This window comes from Mauremys mutica, chromosome 9 (genome assembly GCF_020497125.1).
Source record: "Mauremys mutica isolate MM-2020 ecotype Southern chromosome 9, ASM2049712v1, whole genome shotgun sequence".
Taxonomy (NCBI): Eukaryota; Metazoa; Chordata; order Testudines; family Geoemydidae; genus Mauremys; species Mauremys mutica.
In genome coordinates, this window is record NC_059080.1 from 16,550,338 (window position 1) to 16,575,488 (window position 25,151).

The window sequence follows — 25,151 nt, forward strand, 5'->3', positions numbered from 1 at the left end:
GAGGAGAAAAGAAGCTCCAGAGGAGGGGAGTTGCTAGGGATCCTGAACTAGGCAAAAGGTCTCCAGGGACAGAAGCCTGGGAGAGACCCTGAAAAACTGTGAAAAGACTAAAAAAGCTCTCCAGGCAGCAGGGGCAGCTCCAGGCCCCAGCACGCCAAGCGCGTGCTTGGGGCGGCATGCCGTGGGGGGGCGCTCTGCCGGTCGCCGGGAGGGCGGCAGGCGGCTCCGGTGGACCTCCCGCAGACGTGCCTGCGGAGGGTCCACTGGTCCCGCGGCTCTGGTGGACCTCCCGCAGACGTGCCTGCGGAGGGTCCGCTGGTCCCGCGGCTCCGGTGGAGCATCCGCAGACGTGCCTGCGGGAGGTCCACCAGAGCCGCGGGACCGGCGACCGGCAGAGCGCCCCCCGCGGCATGCCACCGTGCTTGGGGCGGCGAAATTGCTAGAGCCGGCCCTGCCAGGCAGCAAAGAGGGCTGAGCCCTTACAGTAGAAGGAGCTACTGCTGGAACCTAGAGATTTGTTTTGGGACTTCTACATTTTATTTTGGCTCTGAGGTACAAGTTCTCCTTTCAGAAAGCTTTATAAGAAGGGAGGTATATGGCTGTACAATAGTGTTTGGCTCATCCTTGACCAGGCTTTTACCTCATGAGGTGGGGGGAAACTGAGGCAGGGTGAAGCAGCGCCACGCTCAGCCACAAGGGGCTGCTCGGGAGGTGATGTTGTCCTTTCTACACCCCAGTAGCAATGTGCCATCTTGATCCAAGCAGAAGACTGGAACATGTCCTCTTTGCAGACCAAAAAGAAGGGTGTCTGCAACCTATGGTAGGTGTGACCTTTGGGCAAATGAATAGCAAATTACCATTGAGGTCCTGGCAACATTTGGGTGTCCTTGGCTCAGTGTCTTATACACAATAAAACCCAGCATACTGAGCTATTCTATTTAACAAGCTACTTCATGTGGGAGACTTAATTAAAGTTTGTCAAAGTGTCAATACGATCGATCCAAACAAATTCTTCATAGTGAAAAAAAAAACTAAGAGGAATTTGATCGATAAATTAGGTGTAAAATGAGATTTATGAACCTGTTTAAAATAAAAAATAAACTACACTGAGATGCCCAAAGGGGCCATTGAAGTAGAAAACATCAGGGTGGTCAAGAGGTGTTTCAGCCCCGAAAAAAGAAACTGTAGCCATCCAAAGAACTATTGTGTTAAAGTCCCAGAGGCCCTTTGCTGTCACCTAGTGTTTTTGTGAGAAACAGGAAAACAGATTAGCAGTGCACTCCCATCTCCTGGATTGCAGGTTTCGTTCTGGAAGCCTGTGTTAGAAAATGCCGTGCCATTCTGCCTTCTGCACATTTGACCTTTCAAGTATCTTGCATAGCAAAGGGAAGTACAAAGGCAGGCTCAAATTAGATTCAGGCAGGGATGAACATTACCATTTTGGTGAGCTGGATCTTGTCAAGCCCTTTTAGCCGTTAGGTGAGCTTCAGATTGCCTGGCCATGCGATGAAGATTTGACGTGAAATTACACCTCACTATGCATTTATGGGACAGATGAACTGTTTTATTTTAGATGGAGGAAGAAAGATCAGACTTCTATAGGAATGAAAAAAAGATTATTCATGTTCACTGAGAATAGCACTGCCCAGTAGACAGGGGCTTGGCTGCTTCTCTCCTTTTTGTATGGATTTTGTGCCCTTCTGCACAACCCTTTTTGATCCTTTAAGGAAAAAATTACAGGAGTAAACATCAATAAATCAAAACACTTGCTTGTAAGGAGGACAAGATGAAGGATAAAAAGAAATTTAACTGATACGAGAAAATTACATACCAGAAAATAAATATAGCCAGAAACTAACCAAAGGGAGCTGACTTGGACATGTGAGATAACGCTCAAGCTACAATTAAATCCCTATTGATCCTAAGAAATCCTGAATCAAAACTTTCCATATGAAGGTATTTCCAGTGCAGGAAAGTGAGTAAAAAGAGGAAATCAGTGTTTTGTTCAGTAGAGAATTCTCAATTCTACATCAGACTTAAAGTCAACCACAATAATGACATAGAGCATAATGCTTTTCATTTCTATAGTTCCTTTCCTCAAAGGATCTCAAAGCACTTTCAAAGTATCGATCATTTAAGTCTCACTAACCTCCTGCGAGTGTACATTTTATGGATGGAGAAAGTGTGGCTTGAGGAGGTTAAAGAACTTGCCCAAGGTAATACAGCAAGTCAGGGGAAGATCAGGGAACAGAACTCAAGTCTCTTGACACCCAGCCCAGTATCCTACCTGTTAAATCATACACCTCTACCTCCCTTAGGAACAATTGGGTGTGGAACAAATCCAGAACTAAAGAGGAAGAGCGACTGAATGAAAAGGAGTAAGTAGGAAACAGTTTTTCTTAATCATCTTGCATTTGTTTTCAATTAGACCATCATCTTCCTCTTACGTCAAGTTACTTCCATCTGTGGGATCTGTGCTGCAGGAAGATCAGGGCACACAGAGGTGCAGCTGTAAGGATCAAGCTGCAAGATGAAAGCACCTATTTGCCAGCTACATTACCAAGCTGCAGTCACATTTTTTCAGGATCCTTCCCCATAGTAGTAGCAAGGAAGTAAAAAAATAACAGTTAATATGTCAAAGTTAACCCACATGGAGTTTAAATGACAAAACTCTTTATATTCTTTATCATATTTGAAACACATCTACGGTCTCATCCACTGCGTTCTCTCACTGCCAGCCACCAAAGCGAGACAGTGAGAGGGCCAGATTCTCTCCATCTCTTCCGGACCCATTGCACAAGGAACTGGAATTTGCCTAGCTGAGAATTTCCCCACTGTAGGAAAGTCTCAGCAGGTATAGAGCTGGCAGAGTGGCCACACTGCCATCTGTCACTCTGCACCTTCTGCTCTGGCATACGAGGAAGAATGGGAAGGGGGAGGAGCGGAACTCAGCTCTGTACCACCTTGCCAATTCTCAGCTGATGTACAGTGCTTTGGGAGTCTTTTAATTGACTTCACAGTCTCATGCCCTTTACTTCCTGACCTTGATGGATGCTATCTATTACATCACTGAGGACTGGTATCCCTCCATCCCACGGTAACTGGGCTTTTGGTGTCCAGTCAGTACATCTGACTGAACACTGCCAGGTCCTCTTTTCGACTGGCACCTGGCAACCTGACATGGTACCTGGACACAGAAGCCAAAACCCTGACAGGTAGCAATCCCATGTAATATACTTGGACGTTTGTAAGACTTTTCTTTTTTGTAAGACTTTTTTATAAGACTTGGTACCACAAGATGGTTTAATTTAGATACTAGAACCATACAAAAATCAGCATTATATTAATTAAAACTGGCTAGCAAAAAGATCTCAAATTGTAATTGTGGGGAATCTTCTTCAAGTGGGTATGTTTCTAGTGGGGACCTGCCAGGCTCAGTTCTTGGCCATATGCTATTTAACATTGTGTCAATCACTGAAAGTAAACATACAATAATTACTGATAAAGTTTACAAATTACACAAAGATGGGGGAATAATAAATAATGAAAATGATAGACCCCTGGTACAGAGCAATCTGGATCACTGGGTAAGCTGAGTGCAAGCACACAATAGTGTTTTAATAGAGCCAAATGTAAAGTAATATATCTGGTACTCCTGGGGGAATTCTGCAACAAAAAATTTAAAATTCTGCATACAATATTTTAAAATTCTGCAAATTTCAGCATTTTATTTGTCAAAATAACACAATATAATCATGCCAGTTTCAATTATTTGTGGTAATTTATTTCAAAATACCTGTCAGCAAGTATGTCTGTAACAATACAGACAACAAAGAGGATTCAGGAAATGGTTGGGTTTTTTTTTGACAAATAGATTCCTTCCTAGGCATATTAATACAGAACTCTGAGTAATAATTTATTTAAACTACAATACAGATCCATATTTCCCGCATGCCTCAGCAGCAATGCAAAGGCTTGCGGGAGTCAGGGTAACAGAGAAGCTGAGAGAGAAGGAAGTAATTGCTGGGAAGGATCTGGGTGTGAACTTGGAGGGTTGTTGGGTATGGGTGAGAAAAGTATGGAACAGGGTTTTTGGGGGGTGGGAAAGGATTATTAGAGAGCTTCCCCCATGCAGACCCTGGCTGACCCCCTAGCCTCTCCCATTCAGTCAGGAACATCTGTCCCTGTCCCCATTTGTCCCTCATCCCCTGTCCACATGTGTCCCTCCACCCCCACTCAGACACCCAATCCCCAATTTCCATGTGTCCCTGCCCATCCTCCCCTGTCCCCATGTGTTTCTGTGCCCCCACTCAGCCACCTCCTGTCTCTATGTGGCCCTGCACCTCCACTCCCATTCAGCCCCTGCCCCAGTCTCTCCTCCCCCAGTAGCTCTTATAAGACCCTGTCTGGCCCCTCAAAAGCCCCATACTGTCTGTCTCCCCATAGCCACTGTCTCCTGACTTGGCCTGACAGGCACTGGGAAGAAGGCAGGCTCTTTCTCTTCCCTAGCTGGCCAGGAGCTGCTGCTCTGTTCTAGCACTACAGCACCCTGTAGACAAGCAGACTCACCCCTGCAGCGCCTCCTGCTGGTGACTTCTGGGAATTAGCTCGATTCAGCTCTGGAGCACCCTCTGCAGGCTGGTGATCCACCTGTCCTCTGGCCCCCATGTCCCTCCCTGGACCCGGTGCCCTTTTACATGGGGTGCTGCCCCCTGGCAGTAACCCCTTTCTCTCAGGGTCTCCCCTCCCTGGGGAACCCCCACCCACTATCCCCACCTTGCCTCAGTATCAGGCTACTGCCAGTCATTGTCTAGCCCCACACCCACAACCTGGGGTAGACTGCAGTATCAGCCTACTCATCACTGGCAAGGGTGGGTTTGGACCTTCTGCCTTGGCCTATCCCTGGGCTACCCTCTGCAATCCCCCCAGTACCTGTTGGCCCAATGCTAGGCCGCAGCCTGGGGCTTTCTAGGCTAGAGCTCCCCAGCTCCTCTGCCTTTCCCCAGCCCTGCTCCACTCAGGTACCTTATGTCCAGCTCCCTGCAGCCAGGCCCTTCTCCCTCTATCGCTAGAGAGAGACTCCTTGGGCTTCTGGCTCACAGCCTCTTATAGGGGCCAGCTGGGCTACTTTCCCCAATCAGCTCAGCTTCATAGCTCCCAGCCACAACCTTCCCCCAGGGCTGTTTTAAGCCCTTCAGGGCAGGAGCAGATGACAGAACAAGGAGTAGTGATCTCAAGTTGCAGTGGGGGAGGTTTAGGTTGGATATTAGGAAAAACTTTTTCACTAGGAGGGTGGTGAAGCACTGGAATGGGTTACCTAGGGAGGTGGTGGAATCTCCATCATTAGAGGTTTTTAAGGCCTGGCTTGACAAAGTTGATGATTTAGTTTGGGGATTGGTCCTGCTTTGAGCAGGGGGTTGGACTAGATGACCTCCTGAGGTCCCTTCCAACCCTGATATTCTATTATTCTATTAATCTAACATAGGCCATACTTTCGGGGGGGGGGGTTCTATCCTGGGAAGCAGTGACTCTAAGAAAGATTTGGGAGTCATAGTCAATAATCAGCTGAACAGGCACTCCCAGCGTGACACCGTGGCCAAAAGGGCTAAGGCAATCCTTGGATGTATACACAGGTGAATCTTGAATAGGAGTAAGGGAAGTTATATGACATCTTTATGTGGCACAGGAGCAACCGCTGCTGGAATACTGTGTCCAGTTCTGCTGCCCACAATTCAAGAAGGAAGTTGATGAACTGGAGAGAGTTCAGAGAAGAACCATGAGAACAATTTAAGAATTGCAAACACGCCTTACAGTGATTGAGTTTTTTGAGTCTATCTCTTTATCTTAACAAAGAGAAGGTAAAGGAGATTACAGCCTATAAGTATCTACATGGCAGAGGCAATGCATGGGTCTCCCCCTGAGATTTCCACCTTCCATTTAGGAACAACTAAATGTTCCAAGGGGACCCAAAGGGGCTGCTGCAGATTCTGCCCCACAAGTCAGTGGCAGTGGGCAAGGAGGCAGAGGCTCCCCTTGGCAGCAGCACTCACCGTGTGTCTGTGCAGTGTGGGGAGGGAGGAAGCAGCAGAGCAGCTGGCTGTGGGCTTAGTCTCCCCCTCCTCCCCAGGGGGTGGCTGGAGTCCGAGCACTTCCTGCTGCCTGGTTTGCAGACCACCCTGTGGTGAATGCCCCATGTCTGTTCCCAGGGCAGAGGCCACTCTCCCACTCCTATAGTAGGGGGTGCTGCCTAGGGGAAACTGCTCCCCTCACACAGACTGGGTGGCCCACTGAGGTGAGTCGGGGTGGCAGGGGCACCCCACAGTTTGAAAACCTCTGTTCTAGATCCAGAGGCAATGTGTGGAGTGATCACGTGCACACACTCCTCAACCTTTAAATTGTGCCCCCGCACACATACTTCCAACAGTTACACATTACCTCTGCTGCATGGGGAACAGAAATTTGATAACAGGGGGCTCTTAAGTCTTGAAGACAAAGGTAATCAAGATCCAATGGCTGGAAGTTGAAACTAGACAAATTCAGACTAGAAATATGTGCAAATTTAACAGTGAAGATAATTAACCATTTGAACAGCCTACCAATGCCTGTGGTGGATTCTCCATCACTGGAAATTTTAAAATCAAGACTGGATGTTTTTCTAAAAGATCTGCTCTAGTTCAAACAGGAATTAATTCAGAAAAGTTTTATGGCCGGTGTTACACAGGAGATCACCAGATGACCACTATGGTCCTTTCTGGCCTCATAATGAAGGGCTGGTTCCTCTATACATGTATGGACAAAATCCATTTTTTTGTATATCCCTTTATTTACCTCACTTCTACCAGCTGTCTTGTAATTTATTCATTGTCGCTATTCTTAACTTCTCAGTTCATTGAAAGTGTGATGGCAATGGAAATAGATTAACAGTTTCAGGAGAATAAGCCTTTCTGAAACATGGGCTCCACTTTTTGTTACTTTTACAAATACAAAATTCACACATGTCCTGGCTTAATTAATTATATACATATAGGACTCAGCAGGGCAGGGAAGTATATATGGTGATTTTATCAACCACTTAACTCAGGCAGCACGAGAAGCTCGAAAGCTGTCCTAGTGTAGGGGAGTGGTTGGGATCAGGAAAGGGGTGAGGTTGGAGCACCTTGTGCCCCACCAATCCCTGCATAGTAGGGCAGTCCCTAGAGGCCTGTTATCGTTAGTGGAACTTAGATCAGAACTTAGGTTGCTCTAAGTTGTGCAAAGGGCCATATCAGGCCCCAAGCAAGCCCCGTGACTGAGATAGCAGAAAAACTCATGATTGTGACAGCAGAATTGATGTTGTAGTGCCACCTTCTCCCCACAACCCCACCAGCTCAGGTCCTATGTCAAGCCAAAGACTCAAGGATCCGGTCCTTTATTATTCCAAGTCAGAGAACATGTGGACCCTCTCTACTGGAATGAAACCTTGCTAGCTGAAAATGCTAAGTTTTGTACAGCTTCAGTGAAGTTTCAAACTGTTCATATAGCTGAGTAATTTTCTGCCACTCCAGTAACGCAGCCTTCCCAGACTCATGGCATAAAGCTTTTATACCATGCAATTCTTAGCCACTTGGCTGTTAAAGGTACATCAGTCAAAATGCTTTTTCCAGTACTCTCCCCATCCAATTCCAGCTATGTCAGACAATGTCCCATTGTGATTTCAGTGGAACAGCAGCTCATAGTTGCTGGAGAGACAATCAGCAGAATAGCAGATACCGACATTAAATTGTGTGACATACAAGTTAAAGATGTCAGTATGCCTTTTAACACCACACACTTCTTTTTCATCCAAACATACAGTGTAATTAAGAAGAGCAATTAAGAAAGAAAAAACACAAAATTTCTCATGCTCAGGTAAAACAACCTCTTGGCAGAATCTCTTCCAGATTTTTGCATGAATCATTAGCAGGTTTTTAAATGGCCTTCCAGAGAAAGACAAACCTAACCGAACTGCTACAGTGACAATCTGTATAGTTTGCATAATAGCAATAACGAGAGAGGCTCAAGGCTAGGAAGGGCTAACAGCTTCCCAGTAGTGAATGTTCACAAAGGGGGAGGCATGGCTACAAATAGGAATAAAGTATGTGCAACTGAGTAAGGCAGACAAGGAAAGGGAAAAGGCTCACAACAGACATAGATATCCACAGTTAATCATAATAACCACAGCTATTGACTTCCGTGCTGCCTTTAAGGAGACATTTATTACAAGAATCAATAGTTAAAAATGTAGAAAAAAAACCCCCATGCTTTCCAGTAAGCACTCTAGAAATAATTGCCCTTCACTGTTCATTTGTTTTAATTCTTTAAATTCAAATGCAATCTGAATACGCGATTTCAGTATCGACTTTGCTTCTAAACACACAACTTAAAAATTAAAAAAAGACTGAGAACTGGATTCTGTTCGCAATTGAATCAGATCAGTTGAACTCAGATTAACCCCACTGAGGAGCCACAAGTACTCCTGTGCTTTTTATGGATTTGCTCTGGGTTTATTCCAGTATTATCCCCCAGTACCTTTTGGCTGCATCTTTCAAAAGCACCCAAGAAATCAGACATCCAAATCATGGACTTTCAAAAGGAAGTTTGGCATTTAACTCTTTTAGACCTCTTTGGAAATTCCAGACTTTATTTCCAATGACGTTTCCCACTGGAAACATGGGGCACTAGTTGCTGCTAACAAGTTCTCTTGTCAATAGTCCCAGATAGTCATTCATTTGCATATTGTATGTTGATCATTTTCTATCTCCAATTCTCAAGCCAACCAATCACATACACAGTTGCTTAGACTCTAAGTTTCATGAAGCACTTTAAGGTCAATTGGTTCCTGGTTTCAAAATTATAGTTATCTTAATTATCTTGCTTTGGCTGGAAATTTTTCCCTACAGTTAGGTAAGAGAGATGTGAATCACAGCATTTATTATCAAGTCTACAAGCCTTAAACCCTGCTTTCTGGAAAATATATTTTAAATTATTTTATTGTGATCTCAAAAGTGGCTGTAAATCAAAAATATTTTGCATACTTGTGTTTTTGTTTAGCAACACTAATAAAAAAAAGAATGTGTCTGTGTTTTTATTAATATGGAGTATGGGCAGAAGTTGTTCCTTTCAGGATAACATTTTAGTAGCTCATTGGAGGCCTCTTACATTCAGGTGGCCCCTGGCACAATTCTAACACAGGAAGTGATATTACTTGATGAATTTCATCAAATGTACATGACCCACCTTCTCTTACAAATGCTTTTAGCCTCATCTAATTCACTGTGCTTTGCACTTTGGATAAAACATTAGCAACACTTTCTGCTGCAGTTATTATTTAAATACATAGTTGGAAATCACCATAGAGCTTTTCCAGTTCTGGTCACCATTCCAGATAAGAAACAGAAATTCAGGAACATGTTATTTAATATGCTTCTAAGATCAGGCTGTTGAGGCTTATCTAGGAATGTTCATCTTTTCTTTCAGGGTAAAGAGGCAATGTCTGAACTTTTGTTTGTAAAAGAGGATGATATAACAGTTCGTGCCTCTGTATAACAGTGGATCCATCAACAGATGTTGCAGCTGCTGAAACTAATGCAAATCAACCCTGGTTCAAGACTATCAAAACATGTTGTTGCGTATTTGGTTGTCATGGTTTTTGTTCCTATGGCAACTGAGTTAGATTATTAGGGGATAGCCCAGCCAGCTTCGGCCGGTTAGGTGAGCTCTGTGTCTGTAAATAAATGGTAGTTTTGTTAGCTGTCTGCTGTCTGGCCTCAAGTGATTTCTTCCTAAACCGGCTGCTCCCAAGGATATAACACATGTGCTATACATTATCATAGCCACTAATTAGGACAAATCCTATAGAATTTAATAAAGAATGACAACCTTTCCAAACCAACCTACAGAATTCTACAGCAGGGTCCAGGAATATATTATTTTCTATTATACTCTATCAGCTGGCTTAAAAATTTTAAAGAACCAACTCTATTGGTTTTTAGACTAATTTCTATAGAATCCTATTTAGACTTAATTCAGCATGGCACTTAGGTAGTTCCTCAAATTTAGGTATGTGAGTTATCCCATCCCTAGTCAGCACTTCAGTATGCGCTTAACTTTAAGTACATGCTTAAATCCTATTGATGTCAAAGGGGGTCAGCTGCAGGCTTGGGCCCTTAGACTGCACGTTTTAGGGCATGAGACCATCTCTCTCTATTCTGCACAGCACCTAGAATATTTTTATACTGACATAATTTAACAATACATTAGCCTAGTAGTTTAAGTCTTTTCATAGTGTGAAGCACATATTGGCAGAGAGAAGTGGGCCACCTTCCTGTTCCATTCATGATCTGTGGCAACCACAGCAACTGCTGACATGGAAATACAATGTTGGGAAAGGCTTTGGAGTAGTTGTATCTGTCTTTTATTGTAGTTAACAGGGGAAAACGAGAAAGAGGCCCAGCACCATGTGATCAGCTTGCTGTTTTCAGATTTGGCCCATGGACCACAGGTCTGCACTCTCTCTGTACTTGGTTATTACTTGATCTGGAATCTAACCATTGTCATCACTGACTTACTTTACATTTGCACTATGTCTGTTTCTATATAGACCCCAGTCACAAAAGGTAGATCTGGGCTCAGGTTCAAATTGTGTAACTCCTGAGATTTGAGGGTTCTGCTTCACCCCACTACAAAAATAGTCCCAGACTGAGGCAGATGGATACTGCAACAAACCATTTTTTTAAATTCTCCTGAAGACTGGCAGGAATGTTCAGGTTCCAGATCTGCCTATTATATAGTAGAGAGGCTCTTATCATGAAACTCAGATCTGAGTTCTGTTTGGGCTCATCTAACATTTATGTTGTTTTCAGAACCCCCCCCCTTTTTTTTTTGGATAATTTCCATGTGCGCACACACACCGCAAATGTAAAGTAAGGCAGTGTTGGCACAGATTAGGATTCAAGATGAATTTGTAGCAAAACAATGCCCCAGCCTAGTCCATTACTAAAACATATGTGCCTGTGAACACCTAGCTCTCTGACATGCTGGTTGTTAGTGTTCTTTTCCCCACATTTCAGCTTGCTTATGTGTATTTGTCTGTGAAGAACTCGAGTTTGACCTCCAGGGCAGGAGGACATATTGAGTGAAGAAAGCTGTTAGCAAATCAATCCTAAAGTGATTTATTTCCAAGTGGCAGATACCAAGCAGGCAGTATATATTTATCATTTGGACAAGGCCCTAATAAAGATAAATTCAGAGATTGAGTCCCTCTAAGAACGAGCTTCAGCAACAGACATACGCCAAAGCATACTTCACTGCTAATTAGTCAGTCACATATGCTTTCAACAGGGTGTAGTTAAGTGATTGAATATGGATGATGTGTGTTTTCAGCTCATTCTCTCAAATCAAGCCAAAAAGTGGCAGGAATCCTTCTAAAACCATGCTCTCAGAGTCCATAATTAATGTTCCCTTATTACCTAAGTATCTCTAGGTGTTGTTAAATTGCACAGACAAAACTGAATCCTGCTACTGGTCAAGAGTGAATGAAAAACTTGGCGCTAAACATGTAAATGTTTTTTTTCCCCCTTTGGTATTTGAGTGCTATATAACATGAGAGGGGAAAGGTATGCAGAATATAGTTTCCTGTTGTTCCAAGAACAGACAAGACTTTCTTTTGTCTATCATATTACCACCTATTATTTATTTTAAGATATTTTCTACCCTGTACTATAGAAGATCCCAATTCCTCCCAAATCAATCTGGAGTCCAACCCTATATTCCTTGTATACCCACAACTCTCTTTCAAGTCAATGTGTACAAGGGCTGCAGTAATTAAGCTGAAATTTTCAAAGCCATCTAGGGGATTTAGATACATGTAATCCATCAACATTAATGGAAGGTAAATCCTCTAGGCTGCTTTGTAAACCTCCATCACTATTCTGGATCTAGATTCAGTGGTAAAATCTCCCACTCTTAGTCCATTACATTGCAGTTTATCTTGTAGTAGCGGTAGAGTTGCCACAGAATAACAAACTCTCCATGTGTGTGCAAGTTAGCATTGTATAACATTAAAAGCAACCAGACTATTTGGGACTAAAGTGAAGTCAAAGAGTCAGACCCTGGATGCAGCCACAAAGTAGCCAGCCCATAGCATCCACATACACACTATGGACCAGATTCAATGCTATAAATCACATGTGAATGCACTGAAGTCAATAGAATTTTACTGATGTAAAATCTAGTCTAGGTGAGAAGAAAATCAGTCCCAAGAACTGGAAGGGGAAGTCTGATCAATGAATTTTCATAGCCATGGACCCACTGATCTATTCCCTGCCCTCATATCCAACCTCTCCTTTTGGTGGCAAATTTCAAGGTTTTGACATTTGGTTTCATCCCACTTTAGAATAAAGCCAACACTTCTCAAAGTAGATTGAAACCTGAGCTTTTTGATCCAGAAGGCGAGGGGTGAAATTAGAACACTGGCCTTCATACCAGATGACTCTGAATCAGGCAGAGCAGGGACTTGAACCTGGATCTCCCCCAGACCAGTGCCCTAACCACCAAGCTGTACAGAGACTCTCCCTCTTGTCCCTTCCCTCTGACCCCCACTACAAACCGATACAGCGCCACAAAAGGTTTTGACTTCAGCCCGCTGAAAAAGATTCCAGTTGGCTCTCCTCTGGACCACACTGTCTCTTTGATACCATACCACCTCCTCAGCCTCCATGGCCATCCATTCTGGCAAAGGAGAGGCAGGATTGGCTTCAAATAAAATACAATTTTCAAAAATAAAGGGATTTTTTAAATATATGTTATTTTTTAAAATATCTTATTAAACAAAAGAGCATTGAGTTGGGTATTGAGCAGCCAGATCATTCTGTGGCTAATTTTAAAATTCTAAGGACAATACCTGAGGTACTGGTGCAGATGTGGTACCCAATTCTCAGTGTTACTCCTTCCATCCCACAAACTGAAAAATACAGCAGAAAATTCACAAAGTGAGACACCGGCAAATGTTGTTTACACCGAGAGCCATGAAATTGCTTTAAAAAAGAGCCATGAAATTGCTTTTTTTAAAAAGAGCCATAAAAATTGCTTTAAATGTTTTTTAACATGATGAATTTTGGATACAAGTGCAGGTTGTGCAGATAAATAGCCTTTCTCCAGGTGATTGGATGGTGGATTCCTCCATGCCCAGAGAAACTCACATTTTGCTAAGCCTTTTAGCACATCTCTGGATATGACAAGTGATAATGGCCCTCATCAATCTTGTTGTGCTATGGCACTTCCCTTCACATGAAAAAGAGATAGAAGAGACCAAGGAAACCTCAAAGGGAAGTGGCTCACTGTGTGTCCTGTTAAACTTGAAGCAAATACTCTAATGGGAGAAAGCAGACAAAGGAAAAGCAGAAAGGACGAGCTTTCCCAAAATGAAACAGATATCAACTGACCCTTTTCACATAATTGCAAAACCACACAGAGACACAAAACAGTTATATTAAAAGAGATTTTAGGATTAACAGCCCAGTCCTGTTCCCATGTACACTGACTACACAAAGGAGTAAGGGATGCTAAAGCAGGATCTAAGACTATGTCGACACTTGCACTTTTATCGGCAAAACTTTTGTTGTTCGGGAGGTTGAAAAAACAACCCCCTGACCGACAAAAGTTTCCCCAACAAAAGTACCAGTGTGGACAGTGCTATGTGGGTGGGAGACGCTCTCCTGCCGACATAGCTACTGGCACTTGTTGGGTTGGGGGTGGTTTAATTCTGCCAGCGGGAGAGCTCTCTCCCACCAGCATAGAGCGGCTACACAGGAGACCTTACAGCGGCATAGCTGCAGCAGTACAGCTGTGTCGCTGTAATGTCTGTAGTGTAGACATAGCCTAAGAGTGCTTTGGCAAGTAGAAGTGGTAGATTGTTGAGGAACTCTCGTTCTTTTCTATGGAACAAATTTCTACCTAGAGTCTGTCTCTGCATCCCGGAAATATAATATCAGGCCTCTAATGTGAGAGGCAATTTTCAGGGTGAGGGGTTAGATTTAGGAGGTCAGCTCTCATTGGCCTTGTCGTCTTTGGGGGGGGAAGTGTGTTCTTAACCCAATTTAGCTAATTTGAGTTAATCTCAAGGTAAAATCCTTGTATAGACAAGACAGTGTGCAGTTTTTGCATAAATTAGCAGGTTGAGTTAAAGAGTCATTCCCCCATAGGCTGTACTTTACCCCCTAATTTACACAAAAACTACACACTGCATTGTCTTCACTGGGATTTGTCTTGAGTTTGGTAACTAGAGTTAAGAACACACCTATATTCCTAGTGAAGACACACAACCACTAAGGTGCAAGAGTCCCATAAATCACTTGTTAATTTATTCCCAACTCTACAGCAAAGCTTCATGTTTTTGACGTGGTGTCAAAATGTGACTGTTTGAAAAGTTTAATATTTGATCAAGAATATTTTTAATAGAACAGATGTGCCCTTCACCTGAAACTCAAACTGAAGGTGAGCATTTTGGGGAACTGGAAAGGTTCCAAGATTATTTTTTAAATGTGTTGTTTGTTTGCACCTCTGTACTTTCTGGTTCTGGGAACAAAAATGCTAATTTTTTGAGAGCTCATGAGATTTCTTATCCGATGTCTGAACCAAAGAAGTTCAGCCATGCTTGTGCATGAGCATGGGCAGTGACCTTCAAAACTTCCTGAGGTTCACTCATAATGAACAATCATTCCTGGAAAACTGTGACTCCTTTAACTTGTTCTAGAAGATATGCTAGCTTTTAGTAGCAGTTTGTTTTTCATGAGTCAAGACACTGAAGATGAAATATCACCCAAAAGAAATTTAGTCTCTCTTCCTCAGAGGTAGTTTGAAATTTCAGATTTTTTTAATTGACAAAGAAAGATAAGACATGTTGTATTTTGATACCAACACAGAAACCAATTGGAGCATATGAATGTAATAAAAACAGATTTTTTAAGAAAGGGTAACTGTTACAGAATTTCACTGGAAAACATAAAAGCAGATCATGAACTATTTAACTGTTTATACATGCAAAGGACACCGACAAACATAACAGTCACTATTAACAAGTCAGTATTTGCCACGAGTTACAACATAACAGTGCCCAAAATACCACAGTTTCCCCCCATACTCGTTTCCTGTCTACATTATGGAAGTCTACCCCAGTGTAGCTACACTGCTGTAGCAGTTTATTTTGGCATGTGACCTAATTAAGTCAAATGCCTGCATTATAGGTTTGTACCAATGTGTACATGCTGACAAGGCCAGTTTGAAAGAGACATTTTCGATAGCATCATATGATAATTGTTGGCAAGTGCTGACTTTTTAATGGTAACCACTTTAGAAATCAGGCAGCAACCCATCAACTGCAGGTGCCATAGAGAGAATAAATTGCTATCTGTCCCTGATGCTCATTCTCAGGAGATATGCTGTATCATGTCATTCAACTTGCTGATCTCTTCAGACAGGCTACTTCAGTGATGAAATTTTAGTGCCAGAAATACTGATTCACTGGTAAGGAAACGTGATTTCTCTGCATGGATATTTCAGTATGCTGAACACATAGGGGTACGGGTAGACACACGTTGCAGGCATTTTCTAATTAATTAACCCACACATCTCCTCTTTCAGCTACATCTGTATACATCAGTAGTGACATTAAATAGTCTGTTAACTTCATCAGAAGTATTTCCTTCCCCTGAATTTCCCAAGGGCTGTATCAATACCTGCTTCCCCTAAATAAAAGTGGCAGTCTGATGTAAAGTAGGTATCAACTGACTAACCTGTTCAGCATATCTTCAGTGCAGATAACAGTCAAAACACTTATTTAAAAGGTCAGAGATCCTTCAAACTGACAAGGCACCCAGTCCAGGAGACATCCAAAAGTGTTAATGGAAGTGGTGACAGAAATTGAAAAACCTGTAGGAAACATTTTGACAAGCTCAGCTGAGCAGAGATCCCTGAAGGCAGGGAAATGACTGAAACAACACATTATTTTAAAAAGACACACAGGGAAACACATACACAAGAGCCAAGCACTTACAGATCAGAACTCAGGAGTATCTCGAGCTTTATTTTCAGAGTTCAAACCAAAGGAACAGTTTAAAAAGCAAAGCTTGTTCAATTAGCTAAGCTGGTTTCAAGAAAATACAAATCTCTTTTTTTGCCTCCCCACTATTCCCTTTCAAAGCACATCTCTGCTTTCTCAGTAGAGGGGCACTGGGCTTGGGATAAGACTATGTGAAAAGGAGCAGAATCAAAGAAAACATCCTCACTCAGAATATTGACAGTTCACGCTGTCAGAGGCTGGGGGTCCTTTGCCTATATACTGTTCTATACAGAATGTCCTACAAATACTCAGCTGGAGAAAACTCCCTGACCTAAAATCAATACTAAACTAAAACTTTTCATCCTGCCAATAACTGTTGCTTGCATGCAAAGCTACTGCATTTTATTTTGCAGTGAGGAAAAACTAAGCAGAATTGTCCTTGTATCAGCAAGAAAACAAAGAACTCATATGTCTGCTCTTGTACAGGTTAAGGTGATGGCCATATGTCTTGTGACTGAATCTTGAGAGCTGTGGTAGTTCATTCAGAGAAGTAACTCTAATGCCTTAGTGAGCTGCAAATCCCTAGATCATGGCTCACTGCATATATTACATATACTGTACTCACTATGTTCCTCATGCCTGTGTATACTATATGCAGTCCCCCTAAAGGTGTTACCTTTACTGAAATAAGGAACTACTATGCTGTTAGAGACACAGGTTTGAAGCTATGATAAGACTATAGATGTCAGTATAAGGCCAAATTATTGTGAGAACCTGTTTTGTTCAAATAAAGAGATGGAAATTTTATTGCCTATCCAAATGGCTTGAGTTTAAAATGGGCTAAAAATCATGGGCTCAACCTTGCTCCCATTAAACTCCGTGGCAGAACTTCCACCCATCTGCATGGACATAAGATGGGGCACCCTTCTGAGAAGAGGGATGTTACTGAGATTTTGAGCACACGCAGCCACCACTCAATATATTTAATTACTTCCCCATGTCCTCTTGATCCACAACAGAACCAGCAACCAAAAGCACATGTAAAAATAAAAGAAAGATGCTACCCAGGTACCTCCCGGAACTCAAGACGGGACTGTTCTACTTTTGTTCTAAAAAAGTAGATTCATGGAGCAAAGTTCTGATTTTATCCTTAACAATTCCCCCTTTCCTACCTGTAACTGCTAATTGCCAAAAACTGAGTTGGGTCATACCAAGGGTGTCTTATGTACAAGGATCATCTCCATGAAGTTTGGCTTGTGTTTCAGGCAGCTGCTTTCCATCAAGGTCTCTGCAATTCCACTTTTCTTCAGTGGTAGTATAACCACTTAGCTCCTCTTCCAAATGCTTCAGGTCAAATCTGGCACGGACATACACTCCATACAGACCCATCAAAGCCAGCTGATGGTTACATTTAAAAGAAAACAACAAAACAAACCCTAAATGCTCTATATGTTCAAACGCACCATCAGACCAGTGAGCTCCAGGGAGCAATTGCAATTTGTCCTCTGTCATTTTTACCTGAGCATGTAGTTGGTTGGCTGCACACTTGGCTGTACCATAGGTGGCATTTGATCCCTTTTGCTTGAAGGTTAGATTGATATCTTTTGTTCCCATGGGGCTGCAGGAACTTTTTAGACACATTTTCTTCCCAGTCTTCACATGGCTTCTGCCTGCTTGTCTAATTATGCCAGCAGCACCTGTGCTGTTTAATCCCTTCCTGAAACATACTGAAAACAAATGTAGAAGTAAAAGGATGCCCCTGGGTGAACAAAGCAGCAGAGTGTCAGCTAGTGTTCCTATGTTTGTGTTTTATTATATCCCTATGTATTAATGACAGACCAGTGCACTATACTGGTGGAATTGTGAATTTGAGAGCCACCGAACACTGTGAATTCTCAGTGAATTACAATTTCCCAAATACCTGTGCTAAATAACTTTGTGCTGATGCACCAGGGAAATGCACAGAACATTTCTAGCATTCCTCACTCATTCTCGTATATTGCCTGTGAGGGTGCACTTTTGTCTGCAGCATAAATTATATAAGGACAGTTGTTTGGCCAGCATCAGACTGGAGAACCAAGCATCTAGAGGGGAAACAATGAGAGGAGACCTCTGAAGAGGTACCAGACAGTAGTCGCTCATGCTAAAGCTACTGACCACTGTCACTAGGCCCCAGGGTGAGTCAATTGTCTTCTTCTCTCTCATGTAAAGAGGTTAGAAGTGCTGCTGCTCCCATGTCATATTGTGATTCTCAAGTAGGACCAGATGCCTCTGTGCATGGGCCACCACATCTGCTTTGTGTTTGAATTTAGTATGATCTCTCAGACCACATTCCATAAAGCAATGTATGTAAATCAGGCAGCAGAGGGCAGGTGAGACTTACCTCTAGCCCTCTCCCCTCACACACACCAATGCCCACCACCTTTGTCTTTTGGCCCTCTCTTCTCCAGCAATGGGGACCACCAAGTTCTCTTGGGCACTGAGTCCCTGCTAGCCAGGACTTGAATCCACAAATCAGCTGAGGCCGATCTGAGCTTGAACCTACCGATTTATTGTCTGTAAATGTATAGTAGGGCTCTCCTTCCTGACAAATGTATAGGGCTATTTTTTAATCTCATTTAACACCAGAATAAAACAGAAGTAACTCTACTGAAGCCAGTGGAGTTACAGGGTTTAATTCCCCATTGCCTTGCACCAGGGGTGAAAGTAAATTACAGGACTTACCGGTACCGCCGGAGTCCTGAGGGGGGCGTGGCCTCATCCAGAAGAGGCGTGGCCTCTTAAGATTTAAAGGCCCTGGGGCACCAGCTGTGGCTGGGAGACCCAGGGCCTTTAAATCAACCAGGGGCTCCCAGCTGAAGAGGTGGCTGGGAGCCCCCGAGGGGGGCCCAAGTTTTGCTGTGCTGGGGCCGGGATTTAAAGGGCCCGAAGCTCCTCCCGCTGAGGGGAGCCCTGAGCCCTTTAAATCCTGGCCCCAGCCTGGCCGCCGGAGCCACGGCCAGGATTCAAAGGGCTCTGGGCTGCCTGCAGCCGCGGGGAGCTCTGAGCCCTTTAAATCCCGGCCCCTGCCTGGCCGCCGGAGCCGCGGCTGGGATTTAAAGGGCTCTGGGCTGCCCGCAGCCACGGGCAGCCCAGAGCCCTTTCAATCCCCATCGTGGAAGCTGGTGCGGTCCGGCACAGCGTACTGGCTCTTGCCGGTACGCCGGACTGGACCGGCCTATTTTCACCTCTGCCTTCACCTTATACAGTGATTTAAACCTGTGCAATGTGAGTTGCATGCCCAAGAAAAATTCCTTACTTTCTTCCACAAGCAGGTGGCATTTCACACTTACTTTGCACTGGTATAAATGACTGCCCACAGTGCAGACAATGGGGAGTCAGACCCAGAATGTGGAAAACCAGTGTGAGGTCAGAATCAAGCTGTTTCTTTATTTCTGCTTTCAACCTTAGAGCAAAGGTTCTCAAACTGTGGTCCGAGCTCCATTCAGGAGATCCACGGATAGTTCCCTCTAAGATGTATGCCTGGGTGGCCGCACACGAGAGAATGAAGGGCCATGCACCTCATTAGTGGAGCCATGCAGGCATGGCTCCACTAATTAGGTGCCTGGAACCTGGAGAAGACGCACATATAAGGTGAAGTGATGGGAGGAATGGGGGTAGGTGGGAGGGGGCGGTGAGGTGAGAAGAGGGGGTGGGGGGAATTTGGGACGTACAGGGCTGCGGTGACCAGAGAAAGAGGCAACTTTCCCCACCTTCAGGGTTGTGGCTGTGAAGGAGAGGTGGCCCTCTTTCCTAGCCTCAGCTCTGTGGCTGCTGTGGTGGGGGAGAGACCCCCTCCTCCTCAGCCCCAGCTCGGGGGCTGCCACAGTGGGGGAGAGAAGGAGAGACTCCCCTCCTTCCCAACCTCAGTTAGGTGGCTGCTGCAGCGGGGGAGATCCCCCTTCTTCCCAGCCCCAGCTCAAGGGCTGTAGCGGCAGGGGAGAGAGGGCACATCCATTGCATTAGAAAGGTAAGACTACTGATATTAAAAAGTGAGTTGTGTGTTTTTATTTGTAGAACAAAAAAACCTTAATTATTATTGTTTTTTTTTATATATAGCGCTTTTATCCAAAGTGCTTTACAATAGTTAGCTAACGGTACAAACAACATTTGGAAAGATCATTAAGTGGTCTGCCGAGACCCTCATCAATTCTCAAGTGGTACACGAAAAAAAAAGTTTGAGAACCACTACCTTAGACCACTGGACAAGATAAGGACTTTTGTATCTTTTACTGAAATTATTAAATGATCAAAGAAAACTATGCATGGATTGGATTCACAGAGGGGAGAAAATTAGATACATACACATGCAGGATCTCCTGACCATTTTAAAGCATGGTGCATTGATCAAAGATACATTGGCACATTTGTTAGATGTTTAATTAATTTCTGCTAGTGGCTGTAGAAATGTTTAAGCCAGGGTTTCCCAAACTGGGACGCCGCATGTGTAGGGAAAGCCCCTGGCGGGCCAGGTCGGTTTGTTTACCTGCCACGTCTGCAGGTTCAGCTGATCGTGGCTCCCACTGGCCGTGGTTCACTGCTTCAGGCCAATGGGAGCTGTGGGAAGCAGCGGCCAGTACATCCCTCGGTCCACGCCACTTCCAGCAGCTCCCATTGACCTGGAGCAATGAACCACGGCCAATGGGAGCCGCAATCAGCTGAACCTGCGGACGTGGCAGGTAAACAAACTGGCCTGGCCCGCCAGGGGCTTTCCCTACACAAGCGGCGTCCCAAGTTTGGGAAACACTGGTTTAAGCCATTGATCACCCAGCCATTAAAGACTATGGAGCTCAATTCAGGCAACATATAGTTTTCATTGATTTCAATGGGAGTTGCACAGACGTATCAGTGGATCTCCTCCAAAAGCCTATATCATGATCGGGAGCCCACTGTGCAGGGCGCTGTACAAAAAAAAGACAAAACACGTAGGGGTGGGGATTAAGGATACAACATGCAAGAAAGAAGAAATGGCCCAGCTTCGTTAGTTGCAATTAGTATATGTTTCTTTATCAGGATCGAGGGCAGGAAAAAAGGGAGTTGGGAAAGGAAAGGAGAACGGCAATAGTCACAACTTGTCATCTGCCTGGCCATGATGTTAATATGCACCACAGAGCAGAGGTGAGTGTGAAGGAAGGATTTGAAGATAGATAAGATAATAGTTGTTTGGATAGCTCCAACTCATAAAATCACAGGCCATGGTAGTAAGGTAGCGAGCATGAACATGAGAATGTAGGCACGCCCACTCCTGAAGTCTTTGAGCTAAATATTACCAAATACATATGGTATTTTAGTGCAGGAGTCAGTGGCTGTCAGAGCTAGATCACCAGATAAGCTTGCCTTAAAACACTTTTCCCTGTCATTCAAATTATTTCAAGTGGATTATTCCCTGGAAATTGGTGTCTGAGATATGGTTTGAAGAGAGGGCCAGATGCCTCTGGCATTCGTATGGGACGCTAAGCGCAATCCCTGAACACAGAGAAGTATACAGACTGCTCCCTCCATGCACCTAGGCAGCACAGCCACCCCACCCCAGAAAGGGTGGGGAGATGGTAGGACGAATAATTCCACGCAACAAATAAATCGCGGGGGAGGGAGGGGAGAGAGAAATCCCCTTGCAGCCAATTCATGATCAGAAAGGGAGAGCAAATGTACTGAATAAATTATCAGTTATGAATTATTCACCCAGCTTTGCAAACAATAATAATATTTTCCTTTCTCCAACCATTGGCTCTCAGTTTTCCTAGTGCCAGTTGACCTGTGAAGCAGAATAATAATAATAAAAGATACAAAAAAAAAAGACTAGGAATAAATTATTAATGGAAGTCAGTAAGGGGCAGTGATGGAAACCCAGCTCTTCGTTATTTACATTAATGAGTTGGAGGATGATACACTCCCAAGAGTAGAGGATATTGCATAAATGGAAAACAAACCCAATAGCATAAATGTAGGGTAATGAGTCTTGAAAGACAGACCCAAAAAGAGAGAGGGGTATCTGCAGAGATGGAGAGGCTCTGCAGCCCGATGAGATGGATCGGCAAGTGATTATGGAAATTCCTCCAACTAGTCCTTCTGAGAGCGCAGCCTATCATCCCGGAGGCAAAGGGAACAGCGAGCCTGTGTCCCAGAAGAACGTGATGCTGCTATCAAAGGAGGTGGAATTATCACTATTAGAGATGTGTGCCGAGTACATTATTTTGTTCATTTCTTATTCATGATGAAAAGAATTGTAAATTACTCTCATGCCGTTTCTTCCTCTTTTCATTTGGGAAGGAGACGACGCCTCCTCCTTGCCTGGCAAAGACTTAGATTTTATAGTGTTATTTTATGTGGTACTTACTAGAGGATATTTTCTTGATTGTTTCTGCTTATCCACCCTCTCATTAACCTTTCTTGCCTCACCTCCCCCACCATGTACAATCTCCCTGCCACACTCAGCCACAGCCTACACACACACAACCCAGCCACAGAGTCTGCCCACATGAACCTTGTACCCACCTGTAGTGGGGTGGCTGCCCCACTCCCTGAGAATGTAGGCTGCAGCAGGCCAGTGGGCCTGTACAGATGGGCAGCCAATAGGAGAAGGGCTTATTGGGAGCCAATCAGGGCCCAGATAGGAGGGAGCCAATCAGGGCCAGGCTCAGCCCTATAAAAAGGCTGCTCAGGAAAGCAGCAGGCAGTCTGTCCCAGGCCTTCGAGAGGGGAAGGTCTGTCTTCAGAGCTGGGAGACTAGCACCAGGGACAGCCCAGTGCTGGGCAGGCCCGGAGGGAGCAGATGGGAACTCTAGCCCGGTGTCTGCCAGGCTGCAGAGGAAAGGCCTAGCCAGTGCGAGGTGCTGAAGGGGAAGCGGCCCAGGGACGTGGACAGACAGAGGGAGAGAGGAGGGCATGATGGCTGCCACTGGAGGGTCCCTGGGTTGGGACCCAGAGTAGTGGGCGGGTCTGGGTCCCCCTCTTCCTCCCTTGCAGTACACCTAGCCATCAGCCTTGGGGAGCGACCATCACAGACTATGCCAGATCCCTGACTGGAGGGATTAGACTTTGGGGTGTGTGGTTGTACAGGGTGGCTGGGGCCTAAAGACTGCTGATAACCCTTCCCCCCCCCCGCCCGAAGGGGGTGTGGATGGACTGAGGGGCAGTGCCAGAGGGCAGTGGTCCAGAAGAGGATGCCGCGAGCTGGAGAGCGAAGCAGGCTCAGATGCCAACCGAGGGTGAGACAACAGGCGGGACACCACCAGGAGAGGGCGCTCCACTGGACTGAGCTAATTCCCAGAGTCACCAGCGGGAGGCGCTGAGGTGGTGAGTCCCAACCGCATTACACCACCCAATCCACAGCCTGCCATGCCTTTCACGACCCTCAGCCACAGCCCCTGCCCCCACATACACCCTTCACACCTACACCCACACACCCTTCACAGGCCGTTCCCTTCTCTCCCACCCACAGCCCCAGGGCCTCCATCTGAGCCACAGGCCCCCTCCCATAGGTTTCTCACATACACGTGCTGTGTCCATCCACCAGATATTCCCTCACATTCACTCTCCCACACATACACTGATGCCCCCCAAACACACAAATGCCTCACACATCCAAATGGCCCTTTACTATGCAGGGTCCCTACATGCCTCCTTTACACATGCTGCTCAATTTTCTCCTGCCCTGTAACCTACACAAGAAGTGAAAGCAAAACACAAACCCACAAAATGAGTAATAGGAGCGTAAGGACAGAAGCTGAATTGTTACTGCAAGGAAGTGACATTCCCAGCCTGCTTTGAACAGAATGCACTGGCGCTAATCCTCGGGCGCAGCTGAGTGAGAGTTCATTGGACCACGTCTTGACACCTTTACACAGAAAAGGTCAAAAGAGCTCAGTTCCATACTTATGTGGGGCTACAGTAACCAGTACAGTTCTGGATTCCATACACAGGGAAATCGCAGGACATAAGGAAGAACAAAATTAAATGAATATTCAGAATATTCAGAACTATGCTTTTAATGGATTCTCCACTCCCAATTCTTACGCACATTATGGATTTAAAATAGAAGTCCAGGAGGCTGAAACAAACATTAGCAGCAACTCAGTAGCCCTGTGTACATCCACTAGAGCAGGGGTCGGCAACCGGTGGCTCGCGGCTCGCCAGGGTAAGCACCCTGGCAGGCCGGCCCGGTTTGTTTAACTGCCGCGTCGGCAAGTTCGGCCGATCGCGGCTCCCACTGGCAGCGGTTCGCGGTCCCAGGCCAATGCGGGAGGCAGGAAGCGGCGCGAGCCGAGGGATGTTCTGGCCGCGGCTTCCTGCCTCCCGCATTGGCCTGGGACCGCGAACCGCGGCCAGTGGGAGCCGCGATTGGCCGAACTTGCCGACGCGGCAGATAAACAAACCGGGCCGGCCCGCCAGGGTGCTTACCCTGGCGAGCCGCGAGCCACCGGTTGCCAACCCCTGCACTAGAGGATCTATAAATGTGTGGACAACAGCTGAACACTAGCTCGCTCCCTCTGTACAGATATGTTGTATTTTCAAACTCCACAGGTCTTAAGAATGCAAATAGTGACTACATTAAATCCAAACAATCACCAAGTAACCCTGTATGCAGTTAAGATTTTCTAGTTTCTAACTGTCAGGAAGTTCGAGTGTGGAAGATACAGGTGCTCCACAATGAAATACAGGGTAATTCTGTCCGAAGCGACCATCATCCAGATCTCTTATTGCAGCATGTTTTCTGAACAGTCTTTTCTTTTTAAACTGCAGTGACACAATACCACAGTGAAGTGGTGCTTTACTTAATTAAGTCAAAACTGAGAGCCCCATGCATATTAATGAGCACCCTAATGAGCATTAATTTTTGATGTTTTTCGTTAACAAGCATTATAAACTATGACAAATTTCTGTTTGACTGAATGCCAAAATCTGGATGAGTTGTTGTTTAAAAATGTAAATCTGAATGCTTCCCCCAGGATTAGAATGCCAGGCATAAATAGTCTTACAGTTTGCAATGTCAGACAGGAAAAATAAATGCCACGACAGGCTACCTGTCACTGCCCTT

The 25,151-nt window shown here is 44.8% G+C and overlaps 1 long non-coding RNA gene across 3 annotated transcripts in view; it reads right to left on the reverse strand.

The window, feature by feature from the left end:
- Positions 1–12,921: 12,921 nt before the first annotated feature.
- LOC123377800 overlaps positions 12,922–25,151 on the reverse strand; it is a 105,964-nt gene continuing 93,734 nt past the window's right edge. The window contains exons 3-5 of one of the 3 annotated variants that reach the window (XR_006582335.1): positions 17,594–17,802; positions 15,810–17,473; positions 12,922–12,979 (exon numbers count right to left, since the gene is read on the reverse strand). This is a non-coding gene — a long non-coding RNA (uncharacterized LOC123377800). Of the gene's footprint in view, positions 12,980–14,976; positions 17,474–17,593; positions 17,803–22,609; positions 22,666–25,151 lie in introns of those variants that run through there. The other 2 variants (XR_006582336.1, XR_006582334.1) reach the window with 2 other exon arrangements.